Source organism: Parasteatoda tepidariorum, chromosome 8 (assembly GCF_043381705.1).
Source record: "Parasteatoda tepidariorum isolate YZ-2023 chromosome 8, CAS_Ptep_4.0, whole genome shotgun sequence".
NCBI lineage: Eukaryota > Metazoa > Arthropoda > Arachnida > Araneae > Theridiidae > Parasteatoda > Parasteatoda tepidariorum.
Window position 1 is genome coordinate 15,312,924 of NC_092211.1, and position 14,061 is coordinate 15,326,984.

The 14,061-nt window shown below is 27.0% G+C and overlaps 1 long non-coding RNA gene across 2 annotated transcripts in view; it reads left to right on the plus strand.

Moving 5' to 3' along the window:
- LOC107450672 (uncharacterized) overlaps positions 1-14,061 on the plus strand; it is a 180,631-nt gene that overhangs the window by 73,683 nt on the left and 92,887 nt on the right. For both annotated transcript variants that reach the window (XR_006225030.2, XR_011637388.1), the window contains exon 2: positions 11,247-11,284. This is a non-coding gene — a long non-coding RNA (uncharacterized lncRNA). The remainder of the gene's footprint in view (positions 1-11,246; positions 11,285-14,061) is intronic.

Genomic DNA, 14,061 nt, shown 5'->3' on the forward strand with positions numbered 1-14,061 from the left:
AAGTTTAATTGGATTTTTATGAGAGTGGTGAACCCTAATAATGTTCAAATTTGCTTCGATCTTTATAAGGTGCTATTAAACTATCGTGCCAACTAATTCTTCCTAAACTTGATGACTCGATACTATAACACAACTTGAACATGTACATGGACGCCGGCACACAGCTCTGCACACAACTTGAGACGCACAACTTGAACAAAAACATGGTTCAATTGAAGACCTTATTAAGACCTAGTAACATGATTCAACGTTTATCTGATTTTCTAGAGAATTTTTAACCCTAATATTGCTCGAATAGTCTTCATTCTTAATAGGTTTCTTCTATTATTGCTCGATAATTTGCGTGCGATTATTATGCCGACTAAAGTTTTATAGTACGATAGTGTGGTTCAATTCGAACGAAATCCCACCTTAATAAGTTTTCAAAAAATTTGCCTAGTGTTATGGTACTGCGTTGATCTGAATTTTCTGAGAGGATTGATCCATAATATCGTTCGAATTTGCTAAATACTTAATATGGTACTAAGTTGAACAATATTATAGAGCTAATTAATCTTTCTTAAATTTGATTACATAATTTGAAGGTTTAACTTGAATGGAAATACGTTTCAGCCAGCTTAGATGGCTTCAGTTTGTAGCGAACTTATACTGTTTAAATTTTTAAGATATCATTATTATGGTTCAGCACTGAACCGATTTTTCTGAAACTATAGTGCATCTTAAACCATTCTTTTAGTCTTTATTGAGCAGGCTTTTTGCGTCTTTGTTATTGTTGAACGAAAGAACCTGAATAAAAATACTTGCATCAGTAATTTACTGATGCAAAATTTTCGTTGGAGTAATTCTGCATTTAGTTTACAGATAGTTACACAATCTTTTGCATCAATTACACTCGTCACACTTCCGTAAATTCAAAACAGCGACATTTTCGCCCGCTTTCAAAATAACCGCGACATTAATCGGTTTTTGTGGAATGATAAGTTGCTGCGCTCCCCTCCTTTTATCTGTATCAAACTTACTTGTAGACAATTCCTAGTTGAAGTTTTATCTCGACTTTCGCTTCGTAGAATTTTCACATTAGCTCCACTCGATTATCCCCGATTCGAAAGTTGGGGGTAGGAGGATGAAGACAGTGATGAAGTGATAAGCGCTTCGTTGAGCTCAAATGCTCTTGCTGCTCCCCCAGCGCTCACGTGGGATAAGAACCAAATCTAAATGATGAGACTTGATGAACGCTGCGAATTTTTTAGAACAGAATATTTTATATGGGGATATAGGATCGCAGGATTTCAGTTTCGATCGCTTCGAATGATGTCGCCAATTTTAAACTTTTAAATGTACCACCTCAAATCAAAGTTAGAATAAAGGAACCAATTGAGTTTTTCGTAAAATTTTATAAAGCATTAAAATTGTAGTTATTAAGGGTCGTACCGTAGGTTTATAAACTAATTGTTATTTATTTATAAACTGATTAAGCTAATTACTGATTTGCTTTTTCGTTGATTTGCTCACTTTGACACAGTATTTTTACTGAACATATTTTCTGCACTTTCGTATTAATTTAGGACTTAATAAATTAAAAGCATTATATTAACTGTTTTAATAATGTGTGGTTATAAAATAAAGCACGAATCATCGGTGTCTTTTTCTGCGAAGTTTAAATCTTCAAAACAAAGCTTGCTTCCAAACAAGAAGTTTTGAAATTTACCCCTATGAGCAGTTATTTGGGTAAAAGAGAAATAGTTATTCATTATTAAAATTTCTTTAGTTTACGAAATTAATTATTGAGAAATTTTTAAATATAAATGTAAAAAAAAAAAAGTAAACTATTTCTTTTCGCATTTTAGTACAAACATGATTACGATAATCTAACAGATTTTTTTTAGCAACTAATAGACTGTTTTGCATAATCAAAAAGCACGAAAGCATAATTTTGCTTATAATAATAAGAGCGTCGTAAAAAAATATTTATAAAAAGGACACCGGTGTCGTATCTGCGTCAAACAGTGATGCATCAAGTCAGGGATTTGCTGAATTTTTAATTATTTTGTAGATGCATTTCTTTTTACTTCTTTTTTTACTCCATTTATTAAAAAGCTTTATCAAGAATTATTTATAGTGGAGATTACCAAGCGGCATGATATTCATTAAAATATTAAAAAAACGATCGTAATTAAGTGGCGTTCATTAAAATTCGTACCATCTTTTTCCACGCTGACACAGATTTGTAAACATATAAAAATTTCTTTCATGATACTTTTCTTAACTATACTCTTTCTTTTCTTTCTTTTAGTAATTGGATAATTCATTGAAAAACTTACCATAGCGACTTGGTTCTTAATAAAATATTAAATGACGGTTGTTATTTTTGTTAGGTAATGTTCATTACATCTTTTCCCAGACTATTTTAGATATTCTCAAAAATAAGAGGAAAATAAAAATAAAACAATAATTTTCTGAAATTTATAACTTTTTTAGCATATGTTTTGTGAAAAACAAGAAAAATAATACGGTAAGTATGTTAGATTTTCTAAAAATATTTTTGAAGAATGCTTTTTATATATATACACAAAACGGCTGATTTAGCCATTTACTGATTTGTCTACTCACTGATCCATTGTTTCGTTTATTTAATAGGAGGTCGTGTCACTAATTATTTGATTTACTAATTTATTGATTAACTACTTTTCTTTTAATCCTTTATTCTTAGGCTACATTACAAATCATTCAGAGTTATGGTTACCATTGTAACGCGATGTTTATAAAGACATATTTAATGACGATTGTGATTAAATCACCATGGCTACAAACCGTATTATTTTTTCTCAGACGTAGAATGTAGATTATAAAGGTCATAAAATGATTACATAAGTTAAAAAAAAAAAAGGAAAACAGAATTTTGAAACATTTTAAACAAATGTTTCGTGAAAAAAAAAAGAATAAAAAAACTTCCATTATTATATTTAAAGGCGAAAAAAAAAAACTTATTAGCTACTCTTTTTATACCTTTGGAGATTTTGAAAGTTCGTCTTTTAAAATTTATCAACATGCAAATATTACCATTTATCAACATTATCTCGAAAATGTAAAAATAAAAATTTTCTAAAATATAATTCGAACAAAATGAGTCTTCCAAAATAACAAAAATCGCCACTTCCCCAAAATTCTACTCTTCCAAACTCCCCCCTCTTATGTGATGTAAGAGAATGAAACGAATTATTCCTCCTCCAGTCTTTTCTTACCCCCAACACCCCTTTCTTCTTTATACCACCCCCTTTTCCCCACCACCTCTTCACCACCCTGGATTTGGAGTTGGGATATTATCGAGCTCATAATTTGAAGGTCTAAGCTGTTCTCTTTGAAATATGGCATCCCCCTCCCTTACTTTCAACCCCCTCACGTCTTAGAAGTTTAATCCCTTTTCGTTTGTCTGGGAGCCGCCCTTCGTATTTCGATATTTAATGGCAGTTTGAGATAAGAAGTTTTCTTCGCTCAGTAATTTCTGTTTTCTTTTCCACTCCATTTCAACGATTAGGTGGAAATAGAGAGTGTAAAAATCGCGGTTTGGTATCTTCTTTTTAACAGATAACAGACGATGATTTCTTTTTTATTTTCTGTCATTTCGAATGAATTAAATGTGGGATTAATTTTGAAATGTTTTTGATTTGTCGGATTAAGATATAAAATCGATATTTTTTTTTTGTTTTTTTAATAGTTAATACTGAATTATTTCACGGTATAAGTGAATATATTTAAAGTAAAATTGAACTGAAGATCCGTTCTGTAACTGCGAAAATAATTATATCTTAGAGTTAAACCTAGAAACATCTTACTCTTTTTAATTTATTCATTATTTTGGTATTAACCTCGCATGAACTTACTTAAAACACAACTTCGATTAAAATAAGTAAGTGTGAAAATGTTCATACTTTGGTTCTGGTACTTTACGATTGTCCCCTGAATTTACTGATAAGTGTGATATTATTTGATGTGTAGTTACACTGATGCTGGATTTGATGAAGTTGTTACAATGATGCTGAAGATTAATGCTGGAATCTTTAATGGCATACGTGAGAGATTTTGGTATTAACCTCGCATGAACTTACTTAAAACAAAACTTTGATTAAAATAAGTAAGTGTGAAAATGTTCATACTTTGGTTCTGGTACTTTACCATCGATTGTCTTCTAAATTTACTGATAAGTGTGATATTATCTGATGTGCAGTTACACTGTACTGGAATTGATGAAGTAGTTACGCTGATGCTGAAGATTAATGCTGGAATCTTTAATGGCATACGTGAGAGATTTTGGTATTAAACTCGCATGAACTTACTTAAAACAAAACTCCGATTAAAATAAGTAAGTGTGAAAATGTTCATACTTTGGTTCTGGTACTTTACCATCGATTGTCCTCTAAATTTACAGATAAGTGTGATATTATCTGATGTGTTGTTACACTGATGCTGGAATTGATGAAGTAGTTACAATGATGCTGAAGATTAATGCTGGTATCTTGAATGGCATACGTGAGAGTATTTTCTTAAAATTGAATTTGAGATCCTTTCTGTAACTGCGAAAAAAAATTTCATCTGAGCGTTTCATCTAGTGACCACTACACCGTAAAGAATTCCAGAGCAAATTACGATAAAAGATATCAGTACTCAGGGTGCCGGTATTTTTTTTTAATAGTAAAATCTATTCTTACCGGAACAAGATACTAAAAAAAATCTGATATACAGTAATTTTTGCAGTAATAATTACCGTAAAATCACTGAATCACTCTTATTAAATAAATATTACTGTAAAAATTACGGTTCAAAGTCTTACGGCAAAAATGCATTTTACGGATCAAATTAAGACACAAAGTGTCTTAATTTGATCCGAAATTTTTTACAGTGTTACTGCTTTAAATTTATTTTAAATTTTGCTATTACTTCGGCCAGAATGATATTGAAAAAAACTTTTTATTGAAAATTTATAAATGTTCATGCCATAGTCTTGGTCATGATTGTTCATCATCTATTTAGAAATTTTTCGGTAAATGTAATGCTGTCTGACTTGAGATAACTTGAATCTGATCTAAAACTAAACACTGTATGTGCAAAATTATTAATAAATTGGCACTTCATTTAGTTCCATCTAATATTTCTAAATTTTGCTGATCATTGTAATATAAATTTGTCCATAATAACCTTGAAGCAAAATCTTTAATTAATTTTAAAATTTAAAAAATTGTACCTTGAAAGTTTATAAGTTTTTATAAAATATTTCTAGGTGTATCCATAGTCAAAGTTTTAACCCTGATATTTGACTTATTAGTATCCTAACTTAAAACTTCTGATGTGAAATATTCTTTCAACCATTAAATTATGCTTTATTTCGTCTTTTTTTATTTTTTATTTTTTTTTTATTTTGAAGTAAACTCTTTTTTTGGAAAAATAAATGGAAATGGAGAGTGGTTTGTTATCGTCTTTTTAGAAGAGAACAGAAAACAATGATCTTTTTATTCTCTCTCATTTCAAACAAATTAAACGTGGCATTAATTTCGAAACTATTTTAATTTTCCAGATTAAGAAATGAATTCGATAATCTTTTTATTTATTTATTATTTTTATTCGCAGTTTAATAGGAATTCTACAATAGAGTAAGTGAAAGTGGTTTCTTAAAATAGAAGATTTAATCTGTTAGTTCGAACATACCCCTTTCTTCTNAATGAATTCGATAATCTTTTTATTTATTTATTATTTTTATTCGCAGTTTAATAGGAATTCTACAATAGAGTAGGTGAAAGTGCTTTCTTAAAATAGAAGATTTAATCTGTTAGTTCGAACATAATTATTAAATAATATTCGAAAATAATCATAAAAATTAGGAAAATTCAAACCTTGTAAATTTATTCTCATTTTTGGCATTAATCTGTCTAGTAATAATATTAAAAGTTTTTTATTCATTGTATAAATATAAAAGTATATATATCATGGTCTTAAAGGCATGAAAACTACAGAAAAGAAACTTCTATCATACTACCGAATCTATAAACTATTAATTCGTACTACATATATTTGCAAGTCATAAGTCCCATTTTTTTATGCGATATCTATTTATATTTTATTCGATAAATTCTCATTTTTGCTTGCAGAAAATAGTCTAAATCAGCCTAGCAATTTGTTTCGGACTAATGTCTGCAAAATGCGTACTGTTCCCGAATCCGGGATAAACCCCTTCTCCTATACCCCCATCTCCTTAGGGAGTTCTAATCCCACCTGAGGGTAACTTATCTATTCCAAAGCCATCGCACGTGCTGCTGTCAAAGTGAACTTAGAAACCGTTACCAAGGAAAGCACGTTCAAGTTGCTAGGCAACAGGAAGACCACGTAATCTGAGAAAAGTCGTGCATATATTCTAGCCTTTTACTGTATTTCTTTTTGCAGAAAAAGATGAGATTTGGATTCCAAATGAAACTCCCCTTCCCCCTGATTCTTTTTATCAGGTTCTAGTTTAAAAGTCCTCATCTAATATTGTGGGAGAGGGGGTGGCTAGGAATTGCAATTCTAGGTTCAATTCGCGGCTTTCAATTTTGAACAGCGAGTCTGGAGAAAAAGATAGACTTCCCGTTTGAATCTTTTTCTTTTCTTCTCTTATCCGTGGGAAAATAGTATATATTTTTGGGTGAAAATGTATCGAAAAGATTCTTAATATCAATTGTAAATATACAAGAATATTTCTTGTTCAATAGTGGTTATGTCTGATGTTCTTTAAAACTGACTTCTACTTTCACACAAGAGAAAATCGTATATATTTTTTGGTGAAAATATCTTTAAGAAAATCTCAAAAGGAGCTGTAAAAAGTATTTTGAATTAAATAAATGTTTTGCATGATGTATATCATAAATCAACGAAAATAAACTCATGCATATATATTTTGAATAATTTCAAAAACTAGTAAATATTGACCTACATATTTAGATGGAAAAAATCTTAAACAATTTTATGCAATATAAATTAAAATTATCTTTAATTGATGTTATTGTCTTTTGAATCTTAATTGAACTTAATGTAGATAAATTTTAATATTAACATTTTCAGAAATTTTCAAAACGCAGAAAAAAAAAGATTTTTTAATTAATATTTTTTTTTTATTTAAATACAAAATTGTAGCTTCTTTATTCTATGCATTTATGAATATTATGTATTGTAAAAACTAAGTTATTGAAAATTCTCTCAGCATTAAAATAATTCTCAACCTAAATATGTAATTAAATGTGATACATACTTTAATTTCATAGCTACTTAATTTCACTGATGATTATTCTTGGATTATAACTATTTGAATATTTTATTATCCATTGTTTATATACACTGATAGAGTGTTACGAACCTGATTAAGTAATGAGTTAAGATTTTGAGATTAGGATTCTCTTTGAATTTAGTGATGTTAATTAGAACTAGGATACTTCTGATATTTTTTTCGTCAATGGGAAGGTGTATCATGTCAAAGCTTTTATAGCATCCGTGTGAAATTAATTAGTCAAATATAATTTATTTTGTTATTTTTTCCTTATAAATAAATTCGTCAAAATGAACGTTTATGATAAATTATGAACGTTATATGATAAATATGTTGAACGATTCGTTCAACATATTTATCATATAAATAAGATATTAGTTCCCTAAAATTTCAATCAAGAACTCTTCAAAACTTCATATGAAAATTTTTAAAGCTATTTACTGTTGAGGTTTTCATTTCATTTTACTATTTTTTTTTTAATTTAATATTACTCCTTAATATTTAAAGTATTCAAATATAGTTTTTGTGTGTTTCTTAATTTCGTGAGGTTTTATTGTTTATAATTTTTAAATTTCAAGCTTCTATAATAAATTATAAAATTCTTAGCCAAAAGATTTAAAAAATGTAAATCATATATTTATAATTAAAAGTGTACAGTTTTAATGGATTCAATGCGTAATAAATTATTGTTATCATTATGTGTTTCTTAACACCATTATATGTATTACTTACCTGTTTCTTAAATTTATTCTCCATAAAAATGCCTGAAAAATATCTCTGTATATATACACTAATAGAAGAGTTTTTTCATCCTTTGTCAAAAATTCCACTTCTATATTCGAAAAGAAATTTTTTCACCCCTCTGTTTTTTTCTGTTTCCTTTTTTTATAAAAAAAAAAGAAGGAAAAACATTTATTTATAATATTTTTTATTTATTTTTAATCTGATCAATAAAAAAAAAGATGAAATAAAAGCTGATTGATACATGAATAAATAACCTGCACAGTTTTATTGATAATATAATCAAATTGTTGCAATATAGTAACAAATTAATTTAATTGACTATGAAACTACACAGACTATGTAATAATAATAATATTCGCGGTATATAGTTAGTGTAAAGGATTGACTCTATTTTTATTTGTATTATTTTTACTTATCTATCACTTATCTAGTTTTACTTGTGTTTGCTAACATTATTTTGAAAACTTTTAATTTTCACTGCATCCCGTAAATGCATCAACTTAAAAAATATCAGTTTTATTGGGCTAATTCAGTTAATTCTCCTCAAATTAATAGATCTGTTTTAAATAGATATTAAATGAAAATTAAAGTTAAATCTGGTGTTTATCGAGAATTTATTTATTGTTATTTTAGAAATATCTAATAATATTGAAGGGAAATATAATGATTTGGTTATTAGAATTAGACATAAATTTTTACAGGCATTTTAAATTTTTGATAATGAACAATAAATTATTTTATACCTTGAAATTTTTGGTAAGTTGAAAAATTTTTTTTTTAATTTCATTGTTTTTTTAAATTTTTTTTTTAGTTTATCGAAGCAATTTAATTCAGAAATATAATTGTAATAATCTTGAAGCGTTTTTCAAAACCATTTGCGTTCAATTTCCGTCATAAAAACTGAGAGATAAAATGTGTTTTGTGACCGACAGAAATTAATGTAACATCCCTGTAGTACTAACAAGTCTTACCTGATTTTGCTATAAAAAAAGTCAGTCAAATTATGAACACATTGTAAGAGACATTCTTTTTTAAGAAAATGTGAGATATAAAGGTGAAACAAAAATGTAAATAGGGAAGAGGCGACGTGAAAAAGAGGAGGTAAATTAGATCATTTTCTTTTTACAGCAAGCCTAATGCATTCTACATCCTCTCCTCCTCTTCACCTCATCCCATCTCTCCCTATCATAATTTATGACAGTTTCTATCAGGAGGTTGCCGTGTTTAAAACGGAGTATCACTTGTCGCCAAGCCTGAATATTTCATCGACAATATCGCCAAATTCATACGATTTTATATGGAGCAACAAAAAGTAGGGTTTGTAAAATCGTAAAAACTTTATTTTATGCTGGGTTCTCTTCGGTTTTAGGTCGAGAAATCCAACTCGTACTTTAAAAAATTTATATGTTCGTCAGTTTTTAATGATTATAAAGCTCAAAACAAATACTTGGGCTTAAATACTGGAAAAATATATCAATATAGCTATCCCAGACAGTCCCCAACCTTACGGCAAACGTTGTATTTGCTGTTCTTTTGATTCACACGATAAGGATGACTGGTTAATAATTGAGTCGCTCAGAAGATAATGCGGTTAAGTCCAAAACACAACAATTGAGAAAATTAATGTTTTTTGATACATTAGTTTTTAAAATTCCTGGTTTATTAATTTAATTAGAAAAGTGTATAAACTCTTTTTTCGAGGTGTAAACTTCGCAAAAAAACAAGATATGTACAGGATGTGTAAATAAAAACGTAAGTATTTATTGATTGAGGGCNTTTTCGAATTTTTTTTTTCCTTTATAAGTTAAGGTTCTCCAACGCAACATTTTTTAGGGATGATGTGTCATAATTTTAGATTCAATCTTGATATCAAAGGGCTGTTCATGCAAGCTTAATGCAAACAAGCAAATTGCGCATAAATTAGTATATTTAAATTTAACATTGAGTCAAGCTTGTATCGTTTATTTTCTATTCATGTATAAGCCTTGCTGAAGTAAGATACAGGTTGCTGCTACATTAAAATCAACCTTACAGTGCCATCTGGAATGAGTGTTAAGATTAAATATTTTTTCTTGTTATAAAGAGTAAAGCTTTCTTTCCTTTTTTTTCATTCTCAAAAATCTTGACAAGTTCAATAAAATTATGCAGTTGACGAGTGTAAGGAATTTTTTTTTCTTTTATGCAAATGTAATGACTTTTCCTGTATTCCTCAGTAATTACTTAAAAAATATTATAAAATTACTAGAGATAGTTTTGAATTTTACTTACATTAATGTGTACTTATTATAGAAAAATTTAGATATCTCTTTAAGTTTATTTTTTAAATTTTTATAAACATTTTAAGAAAATATTTATCACATATCATAAATATTATATTTTTTATTTATTATCAAGTGTAAAGATTTTTCTTCTGTTTGTTTGTGCAAATGCCACTGACTGTCCATGTATTTGTAGGCAATAACTTAATAAATATTATAAAGTTTTAACAATTAATAGCATACTTTATTTTTATTAATGTGTATTTACTTCTTTCGTTTCAAAATTATAATAAAATATTTATCACATTTATACATATTTACCATCAAGTGTAAATATTTTTTTTTGTTTGTTTTTACAAATGTAATGACTTTCTCTGTATTTCTAGACAACTACTTAAGAAATATTATAAAAGTTATATTATTGCATAATATTATATTTATATTTTTGTGTAACTATCTTTATATTTTTAGCAAATCATTTATTACTTAAAATGCAAAACAACTTAACAATTTGCTTATAATATTTTACATTCATCATTTTTATCTATGTAAAGTAACCATACATATTTTTTCGTGTAATAAGAAAATAAAATATCTATCTAAAAATACCGATTGAACATTTTTTCACCTGAATATTTCATTAGTGGCATATTATTAGTGGAAATTATTGGTGTTGTATTCGGATTTGCTGCTTAATCCAAACGCAACCAATGTGAGGTTCATTGTTTCAAATCGTATTCTTGGCTGATTTCTTTTTCATTTCTAATCTTAAAATATCGAAACTATGAAACGAAGTTTATAGTTTTTAATAACACTCATATTACTATTTAAAATTTTAGTTTCAAGTTTACACTATTTAATTTTGAATTTATATAGTTGTGCTATTTGTTAAAAATGATAAATTTTAAGTAACTTAAAAAACATTTTAGCTCATTTTCTGTTTTTGTTTTTTTCAGGTGATAATCAGAATCGATATTTAGAGCAAAAAGTGAACGTAAGCCTTTTTTATAAGAAATAAAAGTTATGATATGCATTTTATAAATATTTTCTTGATATGTATGTATATATATGCTATTGATAAATTTCAAATATAAATATGTATTTGTTTCTAGAAAAGGGAGGGAAACCATAATTCTTAGTTGAATTTTTAAATTATTAAGCACTTTATTTTAAATACCACAGGAATATATGAACAATTTTAAATGATTATTTTTTCTCTAGAAACTAAACAAAATTTTCTTTTTTCAAAATTGAAAACTAAATTTATATAGATAATATCTAAGTCAATACATATATTTAAATACTCAAAGCACTAGTTTAATACATAATGGGATCCTACAGTTGAAAAATCAGAGTGAATAAGGTTAAGGAACATTTCAGTGAATTAAGAAATATCAGCTTTTGAGAAATAAGAAATGAGGCACTTACAAAACATTTCTCAGTCTTTAAGAATCGTCTTATTTGAAGACTTGGCAGAAAAAATAGAGCTGTATAAATATAGTTTCCCCTTCCATATTTTTGTATTTAAAATTTGGATAATTTAAAAATTAGCTTAGCATTTTCTTTTCAGCTCTTAAATTGCAGTGAGAAAGTAGATCTATTTTATTCTGCAACAATGTGGTACAAGTTTTATTATTACCTTGATAAATTGAAGACGAAGTATTGTAATTCAAATAAATTACAAGGAATTCAAAGGAAAAATTCAAGAAGAATTTCCTTCTCTTAAGTTTCTGCAATAGGAATACAATGAAACAAAAAAAATCGAAAAAAACCTATAAATCTACAAAAATTAAATTTGAAAATCCATTGTTAGCGCAGAAAAAATAGAATCTGAAAAGTTTACAATCTTCTGTTGTACTATACTAGTAAATGTTTTGACAGGAATTTAAATGCTCAATGGAGTATTTTTTATTATTTGTCAACTTTCAGCGATTTAGCCTGCAACATATTTGGTGTTTTCAGAAAGTATTAATCAAAATATATGATCATTAATAATATTATAATCAATAATATTCATATTTAATAATATTATAATCAATAATATTCATAATTAATAATATTTTGATTAATATAGAAAAATATTAATCAAATTATATTATCATATTTTGTGCAACATATAAAACAATCCTATTAAATGTGAAACAAAACAAAAATGGGTATTTTGAATTATCTGATAATTTTTTTTTAAAATTCAATAAAAATTGGAGTTAAAATATGAAAAACAACTCAAATATTTCATGGCATCTAATATCTATCAGAGAGCATGAATGCTCACCAAACTAGCAATAAATTGAAATATTTTATGTGTTTCAGACTAAATCAGGTAAAATTAGTTGTTAATAGAAATTTTTCCTTAATTTACTTTTAAAAGGCTTAAAATTTCTGTAGAATTTGAAGAAATGTTTCGACTCAAATTTTCTATCTTCAGTGCTGTTATTATTATTATTATATTTAACATTCTTTTTTTATCTTCTTTGCTCCCTTTTTGAAATTATCAACAAAGCTGTAGTTGAAATCAAAAAAGCATAAATTTCCTATTCGACTTTCAATTCCTAAATTTTTAACTATAAATACTTAAAATTTATTTTTTTAATCATCAAAACAATCTGAAAGATTTGAACAAAATGGAGGTTAGTAATCATCTGATCAAAAGTTATTTCAATAAGCAGTATCTCCTAAAATCATAACCCCAAGATTACAATATTTGCATAACATTATTTTAGAAACTAAAAATAAAATCCATGAAAGTTCTAGTATTGGCTATATACAACTGCAAATAGATAATAAAGAAAATATTAATCAGTAACATTTTTGGATATTAACAAGGTCATTAACAAATAATAAAACTATTACGTAAATGCTTCATTTTCCTGCGTAAGGGCATTGTATAGACTTAATAAGTTTTCAAATGCCTTGTAAATAGGATATTTAAAATAAATAAAAACAGATGCTGTTATCATCTTAACATCCATTTCTTGTTCTTTGATAACCTAATTCCACTGTATCAACTGGAACAATATACACCACTGATTGTAAATAATTGATTGCCTTAAATAATTCCATATTTTAAATCTATATTTTCGTACCGGTTTGCATATATTTTTACTTCATATTATTTCAATACATATTCTAAGCTTTAATGAAGACTTTTCTAATTTCTGGTTCATTTTATTTTTCAACAATAATTATTTAAAGTTCTAATACTCAATTTCAAAGACTAAATAGTCGAATCAGGAAAGATAATCCAAAAAAAAGCCAATGATTTTGTACACATTTATTAAATAAGTAATATTTAATTTTTGCCATGAAATATCGCAAATTGTTTCAATTCATTTATGGCATATTGAAAAATTCCAAATAGATAAATGAATTGATGCTTCCAGTGATAAGTTGTATTAATAATTGTAACAAAATATTATTAAGATCAAAATTGAATTAAAAAAATATCCAACTTAGGTCCAATTTATGAAATCATAGTTTTAATATCCACAAATGTTTGACATGAGTTGCGATATATGATTTACACTATAATTTAAACCTTTATGAATATTTAGCTATATTTAACAATTTTATCTCTCACTCTCACTCATAAGCCAATAAAACATCTTATTCGTTATCATTGCAATTTTTCTCTATTTACCTTTGCGTAATTTATTCTTCAGAATAATCTTGATATAATATCTATGACAGAATCAAAAATGACTAAAAACGCTCTAACTACAAACTCGTTACATGCTCAATAAAGTAATATCAGAGGTTTTATTATTCAAA